This window comes from Triticum aestivum, chromosome 2D (genome assembly GCF_018294505.1).
Source record: "Triticum aestivum cultivar Chinese Spring chromosome 2D, IWGSC CS RefSeq v2.1, whole genome shotgun sequence".
Taxonomy (NCBI): Eukaryota; Viridiplantae; Streptophyta; class Magnoliopsida; order Poales; family Poaceae; genus Triticum; species Triticum aestivum.
In genome coordinates, this window is record NC_057799.1 from 608295618 (window position 1) to 608317097 (window position 21480).

Consider the following 21480-nt stretch of genomic DNA (forward strand, 5'->3'; position numbering starts at 1 on the left):
TTTTGATGTTTTGCACCAGATTCAACCATTTGCTGGAAGTCAGTCAATCCACTCTTCATTGCCCTTCCTCTTGCATTGGTGCGCACATTACCATCGCTCGTATCAACAGCGAGATCGCGCTGGATTCTGGGTAGAGCTGAGCTAGGCTTGGATGGAATTTTCATATCGAATTTCCAGCCTTTTAAGCTTTGACTCGAATGGCTAGCTTACAGGTTGGAACGAAGCAGCAGGTGTAGTCTCTCGTGGCGTCGGCGGTGCTGCTGCTGCTGCTGCTGTCGGGCAGCTGCGGCTGAGACGTCAGTCTCCCACCCTGGAACTGTTAAAGCAAGACAAAAATATACAGGCTATGTTCATCTGTTCAGTATGGATGTTCAGTTACGACACTTCGGAAACATCTGTCAAAGCTGCTCTAGCTCTGCATCAAAGCTGTAGGAGTAGGAGTGTCATGTCAGCAGTCTTCACGTTTAAGCAATGCGTCACTCCGTTGGCGACATCAGTTTCCAGGTTAAAACTTATAATGAATACTGTATGAGTTTACTAGCAAGTACTCCCTTCGTCCAGAAATACTCGTCGTAGAAATGGATACAAATGGATGTATCTAGAACTAAAATACATCTAGATACATCTATTCCTCGGACAAGTATTTTCAGACGGAGGGAGTAAAAAAAAATTTGATGTGGCATCAAAATGCCCATCAGCGCGAACAGCATCCTCGAAGGCAGGGTGACGCAAGCCAGGTGCAGAAGAAATGAATATCAGGCTTTAATTGCCATTAACTGCGGTAGATGCATGCCATGTTGAATGGTCAATTTTTTTTCTAATCCTTGTATGTAAGAATTTGATGCAGCTAATAATCTAAACAAACGAGGGAAAGAAATAAAAATAGAACTTACAAACAAAAAAGCTAATGAGGTAGGCTCAACAAACCGGAATGAGGGAGATTATGTATTATACCTCACACTTATGTTATACTCATTGGGAATGCATTCTGAATCGCCGGTGAATGCATATCATGACCACTAAATGAGTAGGAGTGTAGCATGATCAGTTTTCTTTTAATCCTTGCATGTAGGAATTTAATGCATCTAAGAAGATGAGGGGAAGAAATAAAAGTAGGACTTATAAACGAAAAAGATAATAGGTTCAACAAACCGAAATGAGGAAGAGTATGTATTATACCCCACACTTATGTTATACTCTTTGGGAATGCATTTTGAATTGCTGGGCAGATTGTGGTCTTCTCCGGTTTCCAAATCTGCCCACAATTCAATTTCACTGCCTAAATCCACTTAGCACGGTTTGAGTCCATTTGGGTTTGGTTTTGTTAGGTTTTAAATTCAAACAAGTTTGTATTAAAGTAAACTTGTTTGAATTTTTAAGTTTGAAAAAATCTCCAACCCACTTAATTTAAGTTCCCCATATTTCTCTGATCCCAGAGAAACAACTATCTTGGTCTAAATCTTTGTTTTCTTCATTTTTCTTGAAAAGGGAATAAAAACAAGAAAGAGAGAGTCCATTAGCCAACATACATCGGCCCAGCTAAACTTTTCAGGTCGGCCCACTGACCCCGTTAAGGTAGCCAGGAGACCGATCCCCATCCCCCTCTCTCGTCTCTCCTCGACTCTCCCTCTAGCGCCATCACCCACTAGGTAGGGGCAGCACCTGGCGCCTCCGTTGTGCCTCGCGGCGGGCTCCGCCGCCGGTAACGACTGCCTCGGCCTCCGCACCCCCCTCTGTCCCCCCGTGTTCGTTCGCCATAGATCGGTCATCGGTGCTCTTCTTTCGGCCTGCGCATTTAGTCTATCTCTTTCTATATATGGAAAGTCAAGAAATTCTCATCGAAACATCGAGAAATTGTGCATATAGAAAACTCTAAAGAAAGAAAAAAAGGAGTCCCATGCCATGATTTTCAAATATTTTCTATTTAGTAATCTAAGTTTCTCGATGAGGATAATTAATTCGGTCATTCTGGTCAGACTCTATTATGGATTTGTGACTACATTCTCCGTAGGTCCCTCTTAGATCTTCTTTCTCCAATCTTGGATTAGGGAAGGAGATATTCATGATCTTCATATCAATCTATTACCCACCTCTGTGTTTATTCTTTCTTAGCTCGTGCTAATTTACAACCACTAGCACACACCAATTGGGTGTCTTTTTTCTTCTATTACTCCCTTAAATAGTCAGCCTCCGCCATAATTACTCCCTCAAATAGTCAGCCTCCGCCATAATTTATGCAGTTGATTCCTCTATTCGTTGATTCTCTAGTCAGCTTGCAGATTTCCAGGCAACTCACGATTGTATATAAATTGGTGTAATTTGATGACAAAAGGTGAGGTGGCATTATTTTTATTTGGCGAATCCTATTGTCCCGTGCTCAATTCGTTGTAGCCTTTGAGTTAGTAGTAGGTGAAGTGGGTAGTTCGATCTGCTGCCCACGCGATTTTTTTAGTTGGCCGGTCCAGCAGTCCACCTAATTGCAGGGAAAAAAGGGATCAAGATCCTCTACCGTACGACAGGGTGTCATTCGACCATTGACATGTGCGCCCGCTAGGAACTTGGCCCACATGTCAGTGGCCCAACGATACACACCGTACGTCAGGGGAGCTGCTTCCAGAAAAAAGACATGTGTACCTGCATAATTTTTTTTGTGTTGAAACGTTTCTGAGATAAAAAAAGACTACAAGATGAATTACCAAAAAACACAAGGATTTTTTTAACAAAAATACCGATGATGAACAAGTAGAAGCAATCCGTACTTTATTACTAAGTAAAGATAATGGGCGAATCTTTGGCAACCATGTCAGTCCCTATTAGCTAATTGCCATCTTTCGGGAACTGGTACCTCTTCACCGCATCCCTTCTGCCTATATAAATACCTGCAATTGAGATTAATTGTTCAGTCTTATGTGTCATTTCTCTCTCAATTAGGCTGGTTGTAACGGGGAGTATCATATACTAGTATCATGATGATACTACCGTGTGATACTACCTTCCTAATGCATAGTATCATATATTAGTATCATGTAGTACTTTATTTGTTGCCTTACATGACACATAGTGTTAGGGAACGTAATAATTCAAAAAAATTCCTATGATCACGCAAGATCTATCTAGGAGAAACATAGCAACGAGCCGGGAGAGTGTGTCCACATACCCTCCTAGACTGAAAGCGGAAGCGTTTAGTAACGCGGTTGATGTAGCTTCATGATCCAACCGATCCAAGTACCGAACGTACAACACCTCCGTGTTCAGCACACGTTCAGCACAATTACGTCCCTCGAGATCTTGATCCAGTTGAGGACGAGGGAGAGTTTCGTCAGCATGACGGCGTGGAGACGGTGATGACGATGTTACCGGCACAGGGCTTCGCCTAAGCACTACGACGATATGACCGAGGTGTTAACCTGTGAAGGGGGGCACCGCACACGGCTAAGACATTGTCTGTTGTGCTTTAGGGTGCCCCCGCCTCCGTATATAAAGGAGGGAGGGAGAGAGGCCGGCCCCCTAGGGGCTTGCCAGGTGTGGGGAGTCCTACTAGGACTCCCAAGTCCTAGTAGGATTCCCCTTTCCTTTCCGGAGTAGGAGAGAGGGGAAGTGGGAAAGAGAGAGGGAGTAGGAAAGGGCAAGGGGGGTGCCGCCCCCTCCCCTAGTACAATTCGGACTCCATGGGGGGGGGGGAGCGCCACCTCCCCTTGGCCTGCCTCCTCTTCTCCACTAAAGCCCACTAAGGCCCAATACTTCCCCGGGGGGTTCTGGTAACCTCTCGGTACTCCGAAAAATACCCGAATCACTCCGGAACCATTTCGGTGTCCGAATATAACCTTCTGATATATCAATCTTTACCTCTCGACCATTCCGAGACTCCTCGTCATGTCCGTGATCTCATCTGGGACTCCGAACAAATGTCGGTCATCAAATCACATAACTCATAATACAAATCGTCATCGAACGTTAAGCGTGCGGACCCTACGGGTTCGAGAACTATGTAGACATGACCGAGACACATCTCCGGTCAATAATCAATAGCGGAACCTGGATGCTCATATTGGCTCCTACATATTCTACGAAGATCTTTATCGGTCAAACCGCATAACACATACGTTGTTCCCTTTGTCATCGGTATGTTACTTGCCCGAGATTCAATCGTCGGTATCACCATACCTATTGCAATCTCGTTATCGGCAAGTCTCTTTACTCGTTCCATAATGCATCATCCCGCAACTAACTCATTAGTCACATTGCTTGCAAGGCTTATAGTGATGTGCATTACCGAGAGGGCCCAGAGATACCTCTCCGATACACGGAGTGACAAATCCTAATCTTGATCTATGCTAACTCAACAAAGACCCTCAGAGACACCTGTAGAGTATCTTTATAATCACCCAGTTACGTTGTGACGTTTGTAGCACACAAGGTGCTCCTCCGGTATTCGGGAGTTGCATAATCTCATAGTCAGAGGAACATGTATAAGTTATGAAGAAAGCAATAGCAATAAAACTAAACAATCATAAAGCTAAGCTAACGGATGGGTCTTGTCCATCACATCATTCTCCTAATGATGTGACCCCGTTCATCAAATGACAACACATGCCTATGATTAGGAAACATAACCATCTTTGATAAACAAGCTAGTCAAGTAGAGGCATACTAGGGACACTCTGTTTTGTCTATGTATTCACACATGTACTAAGTTTCTGATTAATACAATTCTAGCATGAATAATAAACATTTATCATGATATAAGGAAATAAATAATAACTTTATTATTGCCTCTAGGGCATATTTCCTTCAGTCTCCCACTTGCACTAGAGTCAATAATCTAGATTACATAGTAATTCTAACACCCATGGAGTCTTGGTGATGATCATGTTTTGCTCGTGGAAGAGGCTTAGTCAACGGGTCTGCAACATTCACATCCGTATGTATTTTGCAAATCTCTATGTATCCCTCCTTGACTTGATCGCGGATGGAATTGAAGCGTCTCTTGATGTGTTTGGTTCTCTTGTGAAATCTGGATTCCTTCGCCAAGGCTATTGCTCCAGTATTGTCACAAAAGATTTTCATTGGACCCGATGCACTAGGTATTACACCTAGATCAGATATGAACTCCTTCATCCAGACTCCTTCATTTGCTGCTTTCGAAGCAGCTATGTACTCCGCTTCACACGTAGATCCTGCCATGACGCTCTGCTTGGAGCTGCACCAACTGACAGCTCCACCATTCAATATAAATATGTATCCGGTTTGTGACTTAGAGTCATCCGGATCAGTGTCAAAGTTTGCATCGACGTAACCATTTACGACGAGCTCTTTGTCACCTGCATAAACGAGAAACATATCCTAGTCCTTTTCAGGTATTTTAGGATGTTCTAGACCGCTGTCCAGTGATCCACTCCTGGATTACTTTGATACCTCCCTGCTAAACTAATAGCAAGACACATATTAGGTCTGGTACACAACATTGCATACATGATAGAAGCTATGGCTGAGGCATAGGGAATGACTTTCATTTTCTCTCTATCTTCTGCAGTGGTCGGGCATTGAGTTTGACTCAACTTCACACCTTGTAACACAGGTAAGAACCCTTTCTTTGACTGATCCATTTTGAACTTCTTCAAAACTTTATCAAGGTATGTGCTTTGTGAAAGCACAATTAAGCGTCTTGATCTATCTCTATAGATCTTGATGCCCAATATATAAGCAGCTTCACCGAGGTCGTTCATTGAAAAATTCTTATTCAAGTATCCTTTTATGCTATCCAGAAATTCTGTATTATTTCCGATCAACAATATGGCATCTACATATAATATTAGAAATGCTACAGAGCTCCCACTCACTTTCTTGTAAATGCAGCCTTCTCCAAAAGTCTGTATAAAACCATATGCTTTGATCACACTATCAAAGCGTATATTCCAACTCCGAGATGCTTGCACCAGTCCATAAATGGATCGTTGGAGCTTGCACACTTTGTTAGCACCTTTAGGATCGACAAAACCTTCTGGTTGCATCATATACAACTTTTCTTTAAGATATCCATTAAGGAATGCAGTTTTGACATCCATTTGCCAAATTTCATAATCATAAAATGCGGCAATTGCTAACATGATTCGGACAGACTTAAGCATCGCTACGGGTGAGAAGGTCTCATCGTAGTCAACTCCTTGAACTTGTCGAAAACCTTTCGCAACAAGTCGAGCTTTGTAGACAGTAACATTACCGCCAGCGTCAGTCTTCTTCTTGAAGATCCATTTATTCTCTATGGCTTGCCGATCATCGGTCAAGTCAACCAAAGTCCATACTTTGTTCTCATACATGGATCCCATCTCAGATTTCATGGCCTCAAGCCATTTCGCGGAATCTGGGCTCATCATCGCTTCCTCATAGTTCGTGGGTTTGTCATGGTCAAGTAATATGACCTCCAGAACAGGATTACCGTACCACTCTGGTGCGGATCATACTCTGGTTGACCTACGAGATTCGGTAGTAACTTGATATGAAGTATCATGATCATCATCATTAGCTTCCTCACTAATTGGTGTAGGAATCACTGGAACTGATTTCTGTGATGAACTACTTTCCAATTCGGGAGAAGGTACAATTACCTCATCAAGTTCTACTTTCATCTCACTCACTTCTTTCGAGAGAAACTCCTTCTCTAGAAAGGATCCATTCTTAGCAAAGAATATCTTGCCTTCAGATCTGTGATAGAAGGTATAGCCAACAGTCTCCTTTGGGTATCCTATGAAGACGCATTTCTCCGATTTGGGTTCGAGCTTATCAGGTTGAAACTTTTTCACATAAGCATTGCAGCCCCAAACTTTAAGAAACGACAACTTAGGTTTCTTGCCAAACCACAGTTCATATGGTGTTGTCTCAACGGATTTAGATGGTTCCCTATTTAAAGTGAATGCAACCGTCTCTAAATCATAACCCCAAAATGATAGCGGTAAATCGGTAAGAGACATCATACATCACACCATATCTAATAAAGTACGATTACGACGTTCGAACACACCATTATACTGTGGTGTTCCAGGTGGCGTGAGTTGCGAAACTATTCCACATTGTTTCAAATGAAGACCAAACTCATAACTCAAATATTCACCTCCACGATCAGATCCTAGAAATTTTATTTTCTAGTTATGATGATTTTTCACTTCACTCTGAAATTCTTTGAACTTTTCAATTGTTTCAGACTTATGTTTCATTAAGTAGATATACCCATATCTGCTCAAATCATCTGTGAAGGTCAGAAAATAACGATACCCGCCGCGAGCCTCAACACTCATTGGACCGCATACATCAGTATGTATTATTTCCAACAAATCAGTTGCTCGCTCCATTGTTCCGGAGAACGGAGTCTTAGTCATCTTGCCCATGAGGCATGGCTCGCAAGCATCAAGTGATTCATAATCAAGTGATTCCAAAAGCCCATCAGCATGGAGTTTCTTCATGCGCTTTACACCAATATGACCTAAATGGTAGTGCCACAAATAAGTTGCACTATCATTATTAACCTTGCATCTTTTGGTTTCAGTATTATGAATATGTGTATCACTACAATCGAGATTCAACAAAAATAGACCACTCATTAAGGGTGCATGACCATAAAAGATATTACTCATATAAATAGAACATCCATTATTCTCTGATTTAAATGAATAACCGTCTCGCATCAAACAAGATCCAGATATAATGTTCATGCTCAACGCTGGCACCAAATAAAAATTATTCAGCTCTAAAACTAATCTCGACGGTAGATGTAGAGGTAGCGTGCCGATGGCGATCACATCGACTTTGGAACCATTTCCCACGCGCATCGTCACCTCGTCCTTAGCCAATCTTCGTTTAATCCGTAGCCCATGTTTCGAGTTGCAAATATGAGCAACAAAACCAGTATCAAATACCCAGGAGCTACTACGAGCATTAGTAAGGTACACATCAATAACATGTATATCAAATATACCTTTCACTTTGCCATCCTTCTTATCCGCCAAATACTTGGGGCAGTTCTGCTTCCAGAGACCAGTCCCTTTGAAGTAGAAGCACTCAGTCTCAGGCTTAGGTCCAGACTTGGGCTTCTTCACTTGAGCAGCAACTTGCTTGCCGTTCTTCTTGGAGTTCTCCTTCTTCCCTTTGCCCTTTTTCTTGAACTAGTGGTCTTGTTAACCATCAACACTTGATGCTCCTTCTTGATTTCTACCTCCGTAGCCTTTAGCATTACGAAGAGCTCGGGAATTGTTTTTTCCATCCCTTGCATATTATAGTTCATCACGAAGCCTTTATAGCTTGGTGGCAGTGATTGAAGAACTCTGTCAATGACACTTCAGGAAGACGAACTCCCAGCTGAGTCAAGTGGTTATGGTACCCAGACATTCTGAGTATGTGTTCACTGACAGAACTATTCTCCTCCATTTTGCAGCTATAGAACTTGTTGGAGACTTCATATCTCTCAACTCGGGCATTTTCTTGAAATATTAACTTCAACTCCTGGAACATCTCATATGCTCCATGACGTTCAAAACGTCTTTGAAGTCCCGATTCTAAACCGTAAAGCATGGCACACTGAACTATCGAGTAGTCATTAGCTTGCTCTGCCAGACGTTCATAACGTCCGGAGTTTCTCCTGCAGCGGGTCTTGCACCTAGCGGTGCTTCCAGGACGTAATTCTTCTGTGCATCAATGAGGATAATCCTCAAGGTACGGACCCAGTCCGTGTAATTGCTACCATCATCTTTCAACTTAGCTTTTTCTAGGAACGCATTAAAATTCAAAGGAACGGTAGCACGGGCCATTGATCTACAACAACATAGACATGCAAAAACTATCAGGTACTAAGTTCATGATAAATTAAAGTTCAATTAATCATATTACTTAAGAACTCTCACTTAGATAGACATCCCTCTAGTCATCTAAATGATCACGTGATCCATATCAACTAAACCATGTCCGACCATCACGTGAGATGGAGTAGTTTTCAATGGTGAACATCACTATGTTGATCATATCTACTATATGATTCACATTCGACCTTTCGGTCTCAGTGTTCCGAGGCCATATCTGCATATGCTAGGCTCGTCAAGTTTAACCCGAGTATTCTGCACGTGCAAAACTGGCTTGCACCCGTTGTATGTGAACGTAGAGGTTATCACACCCGATCATCACGTGGTGTCTCGGCACGACGAACTGTAGCAACGGTGCATACTCAGGGAGAACACTTATACCTTGAAATTTAGTGAGTGATCATCTTATAATGCTACCGCCGTACTAAGCAAAATAAGAAGCATAAAGGATAAACATCACATGCAATCAAAATATGTGATATGATATGGCCATCATCATCTTGTGCCTTTGGTCTTCATCTCCAAAGCACCGTCATGATCTCCATCGTCACCGGCTTGACACCTTGATCTCCATCGTAGCATCGTTGTCGTCTCGCCAACTATTGCTTCTACGACTATCGCTAGCGCTTAGAGATAAAGTAAAGCAATTACATAGCGGTTGCATTTTATACAATAAAGCGACAACCATAAGGCTCCTGCCAGTTGCCGATAACGGTTACAAAACATGATCATCTCATACAATAATTTATGTCTCATCATGTCTTGACCATATCACATCACAACATGCCCTGCAAAAACAAGTTAGACATCCTCTACTTTGTTGTTGCAAGTTTCATGTGGCTGCTACGGGCTTCTAGCAAGAACCGTTCTTACATACGCATCAAAACCACAACGATTTTTTGTCAAGTGTGCTGTTTTAACCTTCAACAAGGACCGGCCATAGTCAAACTTGATTCAACTAAAGTTGGAGAAACAGACACCCGCCAGCCACCTTTGTGCGAAGCACGTCGATAGAACCAGTCTCATGAACGCGGTCATGTAATGTCGGTCTGGGCCGCTTCATCCAACAATACCGCCGAATCAAAGTAAGACGTTGGTGGTAAGCAGTATGACTAGTATCGCCCACAACTCATTGTGTTCTACTCGTGCATATATCATCTACGCATAGACCTGGCTCGGATGCCACTATTGGGGAACGTAGTAATTCAAAAAAAATCCTATGATCACGCAAGATCTATCTAGGAGAAGCATAGCAATGAGCGGGGAGAGTGTGTCCACGTACCCTCGTAGACCGAAAGCGGAAGCGTTTAGTAATGCGGTTGATGTAGTTGAACGTCTTCACGATCCAACCGATCCAAGTACCGAACGTACGGCACCTCCGTGTTCAGCACACGTTCAGCATGATTACGTCCCTCGAGATCTTGATCCAGTTGAGGACGAGGGAGAGTTTCGTCAGCACGACGGCGTGGCGACGGTGATGACGATGTTACCAGCGCAGGGCTTCGCCTAAGCACTACGACGATATGACCGAGGTGTTAAACTGTGGAGGGGGCACCGCACACGGCCAAGAGATTGTCTGTTGTGCTTTAGGGTGCCCCCTGCCTCCGTATATAAAGGAGGGAGGGAGAGAGGCTGGCCCCCTAGGGGCGCGCAAGTGTGGGGAGTCCTACTAGGACTTGGGAGTCCTAGTAGGATTCCCCTTTCCTTTCCGGAGTAGGAGAGAGGGAGTAGGAAAGGGCAAGGGGGGCGCCACCCCCTCCCCTAGTCCAATTCGGACTCCATCGGGGGGGGGGGGGGCACCTCCCCTTGGCCTGCCTCCTCTTCTCCACTAAAGCCCACTAAGGCCCAATACTTCCCCGGGGGGTTCCGGTAACCTCCTGGTACTCCGAAAAATACCCGAATCACTCCGGAACCATTTCGGTGTCCGAATATAACCTTCCAATATATTAGTATTTACCGCTTGACCATTCCGAGACTCCTCGTCATTTCCGTGATCTCATCTGGGACTCCGAACAAACATCGGTCATCAAATCACGTAACTCATAATACAAATCGTCATCGAATGTTAAGCGTGCGGACCCTACGGGTTTGAGAACTATGTATACATGACCGAGACACATCTCCGGTCAATAACCAATAGCGGAACCTGGATGCTCATATTGGCTCCTACATATTCTATGAAGATCTTTATCGGTCGAACCGCATAACACATACGTTGTTCCCTTTGTCATCGGTATGTTACTTGCCCGAGATTCGATCGTCGGTATCACCATACCTAGTTCAATCTCGTTATCGGCAAGTCTCTTTACTTGTTCCATAATGCATCATCCCGCAACTAACTCATTAGTCACATTGCTTGCAAGGCTTATAGTGATGTGCATTACCGAGAGGGCCCAGAGATACCTCTCCGATACATGGAATGACAAATCCTAATCTTGATCTATGCCAACTCAACAAACACCCTCGGAGACACCTGTAGAGCATCTTTATAATCACCCAGTTACATTGTGACGTTTGTAGCACACAAGGTGCTCCTCCGGTATTCGGGAGTTGCATAATCTCATAGTCAGAGGAACATGTATAAGTTATGAAGAAAGCAATAGCAATAAAACTAAATGATCATAATGCTAAGCTAACGGATGGGTCTTGTCCATCACATCATTCTCCTAATGATGTGATCCCGTTCATCAAATGACAACACATGTCTATGGTTAGGAAACATAACCATCTTTACTAAACAAGCTAGTCAAGTAGAGGCATACTAGGGACACTCAGTTTTGTCTATGTATTCACACATGTACAAAGTTTTCGGTTAATACAATTCTAGCATGAATAATAAACATTTATCATAATATAAGGAAATAAATAATAACTTTATTTTTGCCTCTAGGGCATATTTCCTTCACATAGTAGCATAGCATTTATTATTATACTCAACCCTTTCTTTCTTCATTTAATTCTATGACACCTCATCAAAATTGCCTAGTTGGCATGCATGATACTAGCTATGATACTCCCATTAAGACCAGCCTTACTTTGAACATCCAACAGCAGGCTTTGGTGAACGTGACATGGCACCGGGCAAGGAGACTGCTTTCTCGGTTGCCTCACCAAGGGCGGCAGGCCATAGAAATCTCATGGAGGCAGTCATAGCTTGTAGGCCGGCGCGCGGCCTCATGCCGCTGGCTGAGTGTCCGCTGCTACCGCGCTGCCCTCATCCTCACATCTCAAATTTGCTTCTCTGTATCCGGATACCTCATACTAGAAACCTTTGATCCATACAAAAGCATGCAAACGATGAAATCCACGTACTACGTAGATCAAATAACATATACTACCCTAATCCTCGTCGGGGTTGTCCACTATCTCCATGCCCGGCTCCTCTTCCTCCTCCGCCTCCTCCTGCCCCTCCTCCTGCTCTAGTGAGTCCGAAGGCAAGCCGACCGCAATGCGTGCGGCGTGCCTCGCTTGGATCTCATGCTCAATCTGGAACCGGCGCTCCGGCGTGAGCATAGCATAGGTGGTCTTCATTGGACGAACCATGGTGATGCCGGACGGCGTGGGAAGAGTAGCGGGGCGGGAGAGAAGTGGTGGATGCGCTCGAGCTGACGACATGGAGAGGGAGGAGGTGGATGTGGCTAGGGTTGGGGGACGCCGACCGGCTGAAATAGCCGGATTTGGCCTCGGGCGGCGAGCCGAAGCGGTGCCATGTGGCCTTGACACCCTTCATCAGAGAAGACGTCCGTTGGATCGTCGGGTTTCCGGGCGACTCCAACATAGCGACGCGTCCGGATGCCCCCATATCCGCCCCATATTTAGGCTGGATATGAGGGGTGCCGGTCAGTCAGGGCGTTTAAGACCCATTTAAGAAGCCCGTATGGGTCGCATTTTTGTGACCGATCAATGAACGGGCCATCCACCTGGGCGTTCGAGGCGGGTTTAGGGCGCACACCTGTAGATGCTCTAAGTCCGAGTCTGGGTGGACAACACAGAGTCCACCTCGTCCATCACAGATTGGTGAGAGTTTGCGAAGGAAACTCTGTATTTACCGAGTGGCAGATTGGTTGTGATTATTAGTAATCCAAGTCCAAGGTAGTGTGGTGCACGAACGGAAAACTGACTTTTTTTTTCAAAGTACCATGTTCCATTCATATAGCAAACAGAGTGCAGGACACTTTGAAGACAAGGTAGTGTGGTGCACCAACAAAAACCGAATTATTTTGAAGTCCAAAGCTGTTCTCGTTGCTGTCCAGCAGAGACCAACTAAGAATCATGCCAGTTGAAAGGTGCAAGCTATTGTCACATGGATGTGCATATGGTGGTTATCCCAGGACATATGGTAGTTTGTTTCGATAGAAGAATTAAAGGAGTAGCATTACAAAAAATGTGACTAGACTTATTGTGTACGTTCGATTACCCATCTTGTACTGACTTTTTTAATGAAAATGTCAATTGATCAACACGTACACGTGCACACTTACTAGTTTTCCTTATGACTGTGATGTGAGGACTTTGTGTTCCTTCCTTGATGCTTTCAAGGTTTGGCTTACAGTCGCACCAGAAAAAAACCTCACGTATGCTCGCTCGCTGGAGACGATCGCTTGAGTTTACTCGCGGGCTGGCCCAGGCCGATTAGCATAGTAGCAGCAACTAGCGACAAGCAAATCCCGGTTTACTCTATGTCTATGTCATGTTTCCGTCTACCAAAGAGTTTATGTGACAATATATCTTCCATCATTAGGCAGTTTTGGTGGGGGAGTAAGCAAGGCAAGCGAAAACCGAGTTGGGTTGCCTGGGATACTATGACACAACCAAAACACTTGGGAGGATTTGGATTCCGTGATTTGAAAATCTTCAACTTAGCTCTACTTGCGAGGCAAGCATGGAGAATAATGAATGACGAAAATTCTCTTAGTGCTCAAATTCTGAAAGCTGTTTACTTTCCACACAATACACTTTACAAAGAGAAGGAAGAAGCAAACTATACTATACTCTCTACATGTTTTCTAACTCTGTATAATTAGTAATTACAAGTCAAAACAAACTTGTGGCCTGATAACTCAGCTACACACAATATACATAGTTAATTAGTCAAGTAAACCATATTGAGGAAATCAACATCTTTCAATGGATATAGAACTACAGAGGCAACGCCAAAAGACAAAAAAAGACAAAAGAACACGAATCTTTGGTGTCTAAATCGTATGGTTAGAAAGTAAGATGCGAGTTAGCTATTTCACATCTAGATGTGAAATAACAAATCCGTTGTTTCTATGTAGACTCACTTTTCGACATATGGAGTATTCTTTCAGAATTTGGATGTTACAGGGAGGATTTTTGGCCTGCTGGTAATCTCTGTTTGTAATAATGGAAATGTTAGATTGTTTGCTTCTTGTCCTTGTTCTTGTACCTTTTTTTTGGATTTGATTTCTTGACCTATTATTCACCTTCTTATCCTGATTCGGTTTGGAGTGTTCAAAAGCTACTTCATTGTTTCCCTCAAAAAAAAAAAGCTCCTTCATTGAAGAGTTTGTTTCTTTTTCCACTCTTAAAAAAAACCTAAACCTAGTGATTATTACTACCTGGCGATTAGCTTTAGCTAGCCAGCTACACAACAGAGGCGGGAGGAGAGGGGTAAGAGGTGGCGCAGTCGGCAGGGGCGAAGGTGATGGTGCGCTTGTCGAGGTCGTAGCCGACATGCATGTTGTGCTGCATGACGCTGCCGATCGTCGGAACCGAATCCTCATACGTCACCGGCACGATGGCCAAGCACACGGTCTGTAGCAGAAGGTCCATGAACACGTTCTCTGCCTTAGCGTGACCAAGGCGCCCCCGCCCAGCTCCAGGGTGACGTCCGGGAAAACCTTCTCCAGCGCCTTCATGCCGTCCGCCTCGTAGCACACCGAAAACAGCTCCGGGTTGGGCGACTGCTTGCGCGGGAGCTTGATGCTCCGGGCGAGCGCCTCCACGATGGGGTCCAGCAGCTCCCCGTCGAGGGACGTCAGCATCGACCCGGAGTCGACGATGACGGGGGGCCGCTTCGAATTCGGCAGCTTGATGATCGAGTTCTCAACCCTGACGGCCACGATTTCGACGGTGTAGGAAGCCTCCACGTGCACGGGGGAGTGGACCATCGGCGTGGTCACCGCGCCCGGCCCCGTCACGGTGGCGCGGGACCCGAAATTGAGCGCGGAGGACGCGTCGCTTAAGTAGGGCGCGAGGCAGTAGGAGAACCTCCGGCCGAGCGACGTCGCCGCGCTCATCTGGTTGATCAGGGAAGATTTCCCGTCCGAGAGGCCTACCATGCCGTAACCGGGGAAGTTGGCGGTGGTGGCGCAGACGAAGTTGACTCTGGGCACTTGCAGCTGCGCGCGCTCGCCACCGGGAGCGTCGTCGAAGGTGAAGGTCTCGGTGGAGACGTGGCCGCTACTGCTTGAGCCGCCCACGTACGACAAGGTTTTGACTTTCGGTTTGTGAAATTTTTCGCCCCAGACCGAGATGGCCGAATTTCGGCCATTTTCAAAAATTTCGGCCGAAATTTGACCAAATTTTGACCCAAATTTGACTTAAATTTGACCAAATTTTGATCAAAATCCATTTTTTCGCCGGAAGGTATTTTCGCCCTGGCCGAGATGAACGAAATTCGGTCGAAATCTGTTTTTCTCGGCCGAAATTCAAAACACAGCGTACGAGTAGTTGTACTGGCACAAGGAGGTGGCGTCGCAGAAGGTGCCGTGGACCGAGTGGCACGAGTCGGACTGGCAGCCCACGCGGCCGTAGGTCGACGAGGAGGACAGGTCGAACACGCTGCTCATCCCGCCGACTGCTGCTGCTGGCGGCGGCGGTGCCGGAGAAGCAGAACCGTTGGTGCATCTGAGCCACACGAGGTCGCTGCCGGTGTCGACGAGGGCCAGCATCCGGGTGCGCGGCGTGCCGACGTTGACGTACATGAAGAATTGGAACGTGCCTGAGATCACCTCCGACACCGCGCCGTCAGGCTGACCCTGAGCCGGCGTACGAGCGCCGCACGGCGGCAAGCACGCGGCCGTGCGGGGTGAGCGACGGGTCGTGAAATGGCGACCTGGGGGAGTCCCGGTGGATGAGCTCCACGCTGAACCCGCCGTCGGTGTACCCACACGCCAGCTGTGTCAGGATCAGGAAGAGGCAAAGGAGCAAAAGGGCGCGACACATGGTGCACACCATTGATTTTGATTGATTGTTTGTTTCCTAAGTTCCTGATTCCTAACTCGATCTTCTTCTAAGGGCAGTATTAATAGCGGGCAGTGTGTTTCAAAACTGGTAAGTAAGGATTTTTTTTACAGGAATTGCAGATTTGATTGGCGAGAGATCAGTGGTATACCGTTTCTTTTTGAGCGGGATTAGTAGTAGTAGTAGTATACTTTGGAAGCCGGTAATTAAGTTGGTGCTACAAGATGATTAGTGATTGCATGTTAATTAGGCAGGTGATCAATTGATTCCTTTTCTCCGCCGGCCAAAAAAATGGCATCAACATTAGACCTTTCAAAAACGGAAACTATTGAACTGATTTGATATTTCTTATTTATTACTCCCTCCGTTCCAAACTATTTGACTTCCATTTGTTCAAAAATGAATGTACCTATATATTAAAATATGTCTAGATACATCTATATTTTGACAAATGGAAGTCATGTATTGTGAAACAGAGGGAGTAGTTGGAAATGGATCAAATTAAGCCGACTGATCCAAAGATTGCATAAACCACGTGCGTGGCCGTCTGTTCGCGATGTGCATAGCCGTCTGATCACAAGGAGCGTGGCCCAACGGTCACATGTATGTATCTTACGTACAAATTTTCTTTAGGGGTAAACATGGTCACTTTTTTTTTTGAGGGTAACGCTTTGCCGCTTTTATTAATTAAACGAGTGCCGGAATCTCATCCGATACAATGCTTAAAATGCAATATGGTGGTGAAGAGAGCCATACAGAACTTATTTCATCTCCCATTCCCACCTTTGCTAACCTATCAGCAGCGGCGTTTGCGCTACGGCTAACCCACGAAACTCTGAAGGCATGAAAATTCTTCAGCTTCGCCTTGATTTCCTCGACTGTTGGTCCGGACGCAGAGAGGTTCTTTTCCTGATTAGTGAGCATGGCCACCACACCTGCTGAGTCGAACTCGAGATGGAGTTTCAGGACGCCAGTGCTCCTTGCCAACTCGATTGCCTTCTTGCACGCCATAAGTTCCATCACCTCCAGGTCGGTCGCTGATGCAAAGAAATGGCAGGAGGCTGCTCGGAACGCACCTTCATGATCACGCAGGACGACACCAGCAACCCCCTGTCGCGCGTTTTGGACACCAAACCGTCCGTATTGGCTTTGATCCAGCCAACTTCAGGTGCTTCCCATGCAGCTTTTTCCTTTGGTACCTTCGGCGTCGCCTCCCTCGAATGGATCTCATCCCATTCTTTAACAAGAGCAGTCACAGTGCGTGATATTTCATGTGCCTCAGCAATCTTCCGTCCATCTCTCGCCTCATTACGCGCTAGCCACAGACATACACTGCTTGTATCATTGCTGATTTCTCGATATCTTGAGCTTGTGCAAACCACTCCAGTAACCAGCTAGCCAGCTTGCTCTGGGAGTCAATGTTGCATGGTGGGTATGCCACCGAGACTCCCAACTCCGAGCTGAACCACGTCCAAAAACACATCGAATGTGGGCATCCCCAAAAACGATGGTAGCTGGTTTCTTCGCGCCCACAAGCCGCACAGAACACACCCCCCTTGATTCGCCGTCGAAGTAATTCTGCTCCCGTAGCAAGCCCGTTTTTCATCAACCGCCGCATGTGGATTTTTGCTTTCCCCGGGGCCGATCTATCCCACATAGACACCCAACCCCGGTGAGTCAGAACAGCCGAGGATGGCCCCGGCCTTCCTTGTTTTGCTGCGTTCAAAGCCATCCGCAGATGGTAGGCTAATTTCACGTTGAAGACATCATTTTTTTGTAAAGTTCCATGCCATATAATCTTGGCAGCCCGGGCCTCCAACAGAAATCTGTTTTATATCGTTGGCATCATCCACAGAAAACATTGCTTGGATCTTCGTTTCATCCCATATGGCGCCGGTGGTGTCCAGCAGGTCAGCGACCTTCTGCACGCCCGGGACGAAGACTGCGCCAAGTGGCAGCAGACTCCCCTGACGTGGGATCCATGGATCGTGATGAATATTCACCTCCGAGCCATCCCCAATACGCCAAATGATACCCTCCCTCAACAGGTCTCTTCCATGTAGTATGCTCCTGAAAGTATAGGATCCACCCGATGGGCAAGTGGCACTCATGATGGAGCTATCACTAAAATAACGGGCCTGAAGAACCCTAGCACAAAGAGACATCGACGCCTGCAATATCCTCCATGCCTGTTTTGCCAATAAAGCTTGGTTGAAAGCCTCTGGGTCACGGACCCCCATGCCACCTATGCGTTTGGATTGACACATCTTATCCCAGGCAATCCAATGCACTTTCCTCTCACCATTCATTGCACCCCACCAGAATTTTGAAGAGATTGAAGTCAAGTTCCGGCACATCTTCTTCGAGAGGTGAAAACAACTCATAGTCAGAGTAGGTGTAGCCTGAAGGACCGATTTCACAAGAACTTCCCGAGCCTTCTTCGATAAGCCCTGCCCTTTCCAACCCGTTACCTTTCCTTTTGAGCATTCCGTGACATATCTGAACGTGCCATCCTTAGATCTCCCAACCACCGTTGGTAATCCCAGATATCTCTCGCTAAGGGCTTCTTGTTCAATCCCGATGGCCTGTTTGAGCACATCTTTTTGTTGCTGTCCACATCCTTTCGTGAAGAATATGGACGACTTTTGGAGGTTCACTTTTTGCCCCGATGATGCCTCATATCTACACAAGATGCCCTTTAGAACCTCGACATTTTCTGGCGTACCCTGCAGGAACACAATACTATCATCTGCAAACAAAAGATGCGTGAGTTGGGGGCCAGTGCTCCCAAAACCAACACCTTTGATGCCTCCTTCTGCTTGTGCCTTCCTCAACATCGCTGAAAAGCCTTCAACACAAAATAAAAACAGATGCGGGGACAGGGGGTCTCCTTGCCTGAGACCTCGTGAGGGAACAAAAACCCTAGAGAGTCCCCCCATTTAATCTCACATGGTCACTTTATTGCATAGTCAATGTGTACATGCAATGCACGTTAATTTGGAAGTATATTTAGTGCATGCGGATATTAAGTAGGATATTATTTGCGTGTTATTATTTGATTAGCACTAATTTGGCATGATATTAACTACACGCTAAACGTGTTGAGCGCTCGACATTGAAGCAGTCTAGGTCGTTGGATTGACATGATTTGATGACCGAGATTAATTGGATCTGCCCCTTTGGGTCTTTTTATATTGGTATAGATATAGATACACTTCTGTAGGCAGAACTGGGGCCTCACCCCTCTCAGATTTGGCGGGCGGTATTAGATGGAAAGGAGATATTAGCTTAGGGTATTGTGAGGAGAATCGGTGATGGGGAAAGCACGGACATATGGTCAGACAATTGGATCCCTCATGATACTTTTAAAAGGCCGATTACATCCCTAGTGCCTGATCCACCATGGCAAGTATCTGATCTCATCGATACAACCTCAGCACAATGGAATGAAGGGCTGGTTCGCTCGGTGCTTACCCCTTTTGATGCAAATGAGATTCTGAGAATACCAGTGTGTACGCGGAAACGGCCGGATTTTTGGGCTTGGCATGAAGAGGACAGTGACTGTTTCACCGTCCGCTCGACGTACCGGATGATCTTGAGGACGAAAACAAGTAGAGAAGGCTGGTGGAATGAGTCCGAGGGCTCATCCGCGGGGCAGGATAGCAAGATCTGGAGCGCGATATGGCATATTCAGGTCCCCTCAAAACTCTGCATGTTTCTCTGGCGACTAGCAAGGCACTCGATGCCAAGTGGAGAAGTTCTTCATCACCGCCACATGGCCGACACAAATTCATGTTGCTTGTGTGGAGCTTGGGACACTTGGCGACATGCTCTTCTCACATGTGCGTTATCCAGGAGCGTGTGGCCACTTGCGCCTGAGGAGTTGATCGAGAAGATCATTACACACCAAGAAGAAAGCGCAAAGGACTGGCTATTCGCACTACATGAAATACCAGATGCTCCTGATTTCATACGTGTTGTCGTAACTGCATGGGCAGCAAGGAGGAAGGCAATTCACGAGGACATTTTTCAGTCTCCACATGCCACAGATGCTTTTATTAACAAGTACTTGTCAGAGCTGGAGATAGTTAACAAGAGAGAGAAGCAGCAGGCACCACAAAGAGCTCCACGGAGTTCAACTTGGGTGCCGCCAGCCCAAGGGTGTGTTAAGATCAATGTAGACGACGCAGTGTCCGTGAGGGGGAAGCATGGTGCAGTGGGAGCAGTATGCAGAGACCAACATGGCATTTTTCTTGGGGCCTCGGCGATTGTCTTCAAGCGCATAACAAATCCTCAAACGCTAGAAGCCCTAGCTATAAGGGAAGCTCTCTCCCTAGCGGATGATCTATATGCCCGACGTATTCATGTTGCTTCAGATTGCAAGGTAGTTGTTAATGATTTGCATCAGCGCAAGTTTGCTGCTTATGGCACGGTTCTTCGTGAGATACCAGACTGTTCGTCAATCTTTCTTTCATGTAATATAGGTCATGAATTTAGGAGCTCAAACTATGAGGCTCACAACCTAGCGAAACATTCTCTTTCCCTCGCGGTTGGCCGCCATGTTTGGTTAGGCCAGCCGGGAGATCTTCCATGCGTTCCTGTAAACATTGTGACAGGTTAATAAAGCTTTCGCGAGGTTGTCTAAAAAAAAGCAGCTAGCGACGGACCTGGAGACCCAGAGACACAAGCGATGCCACGCTTATCAGCGTTCGGTGCCCATTCGGGGGTCTCTGTTGCGGCCGCGAGTGAAGGTCGGTTGTGAATACTATGAACAGACATCATGTATAATTTTGGTACACCTCCAATATCTCAATAAAATTCTACTACTCAAGAAGCAGCGAGTCTTTTGGCACTATCATGACCGCTCCTTCCTCTAAGAACTTTGCAAGGTATTAAATAGTAGCATGCTTCATGCGGTCACACAATTTGTCACTCATTTTGGCATCACACATGTTTGAAGGTGTTATAGAAAATGGGGTGTGAACGCATTCTCGTGAAGACATTGTTGTTCTAGTTGAGTCATATCAAATAAGTGATACACTAATGATGCATTTCCCAATAAGTAATCTCGAATTATGAACTTTACTCACGTTTTACCCAAGGGATATTAAAGCCTACACTAATTAATAGTTGAAGCTTTTATATGTAACAAACTAGAGGGTCACCTAGAAATTTGTGTGGCACCATTTTATTGGTGTTTTGATAAAAAATGGTTATTACTAGATATAAAAACTTATATAATGAACTAGATGTTATATAGTAACAAAGGTAAAACCATGATGAAAAAATGACATTGTATTCACTTGATCAATCAAAATGATTATACCTCTTAAAAATCAAAATGATAAAATATACAACCGGTTTAAGAAAAGTTAACTAACTTTAGACCCACATATTGATCAAAATGATCAATCTTGGGGCGGTC

General features: G+C 45.5%; 1 pseudogene; it reads right to left on the minus strand.

Moving 5' to 3' along the window:
- Positions 1–14453: 14453 nt before the first annotated feature.
- LOC123056038 (aspartic proteinase CDR1-like) lies at positions 14454–16037 on the minus strand (annotated as a pseudogene).
- Positions 16038–21480: the final 5443 nt, after the last annotated feature.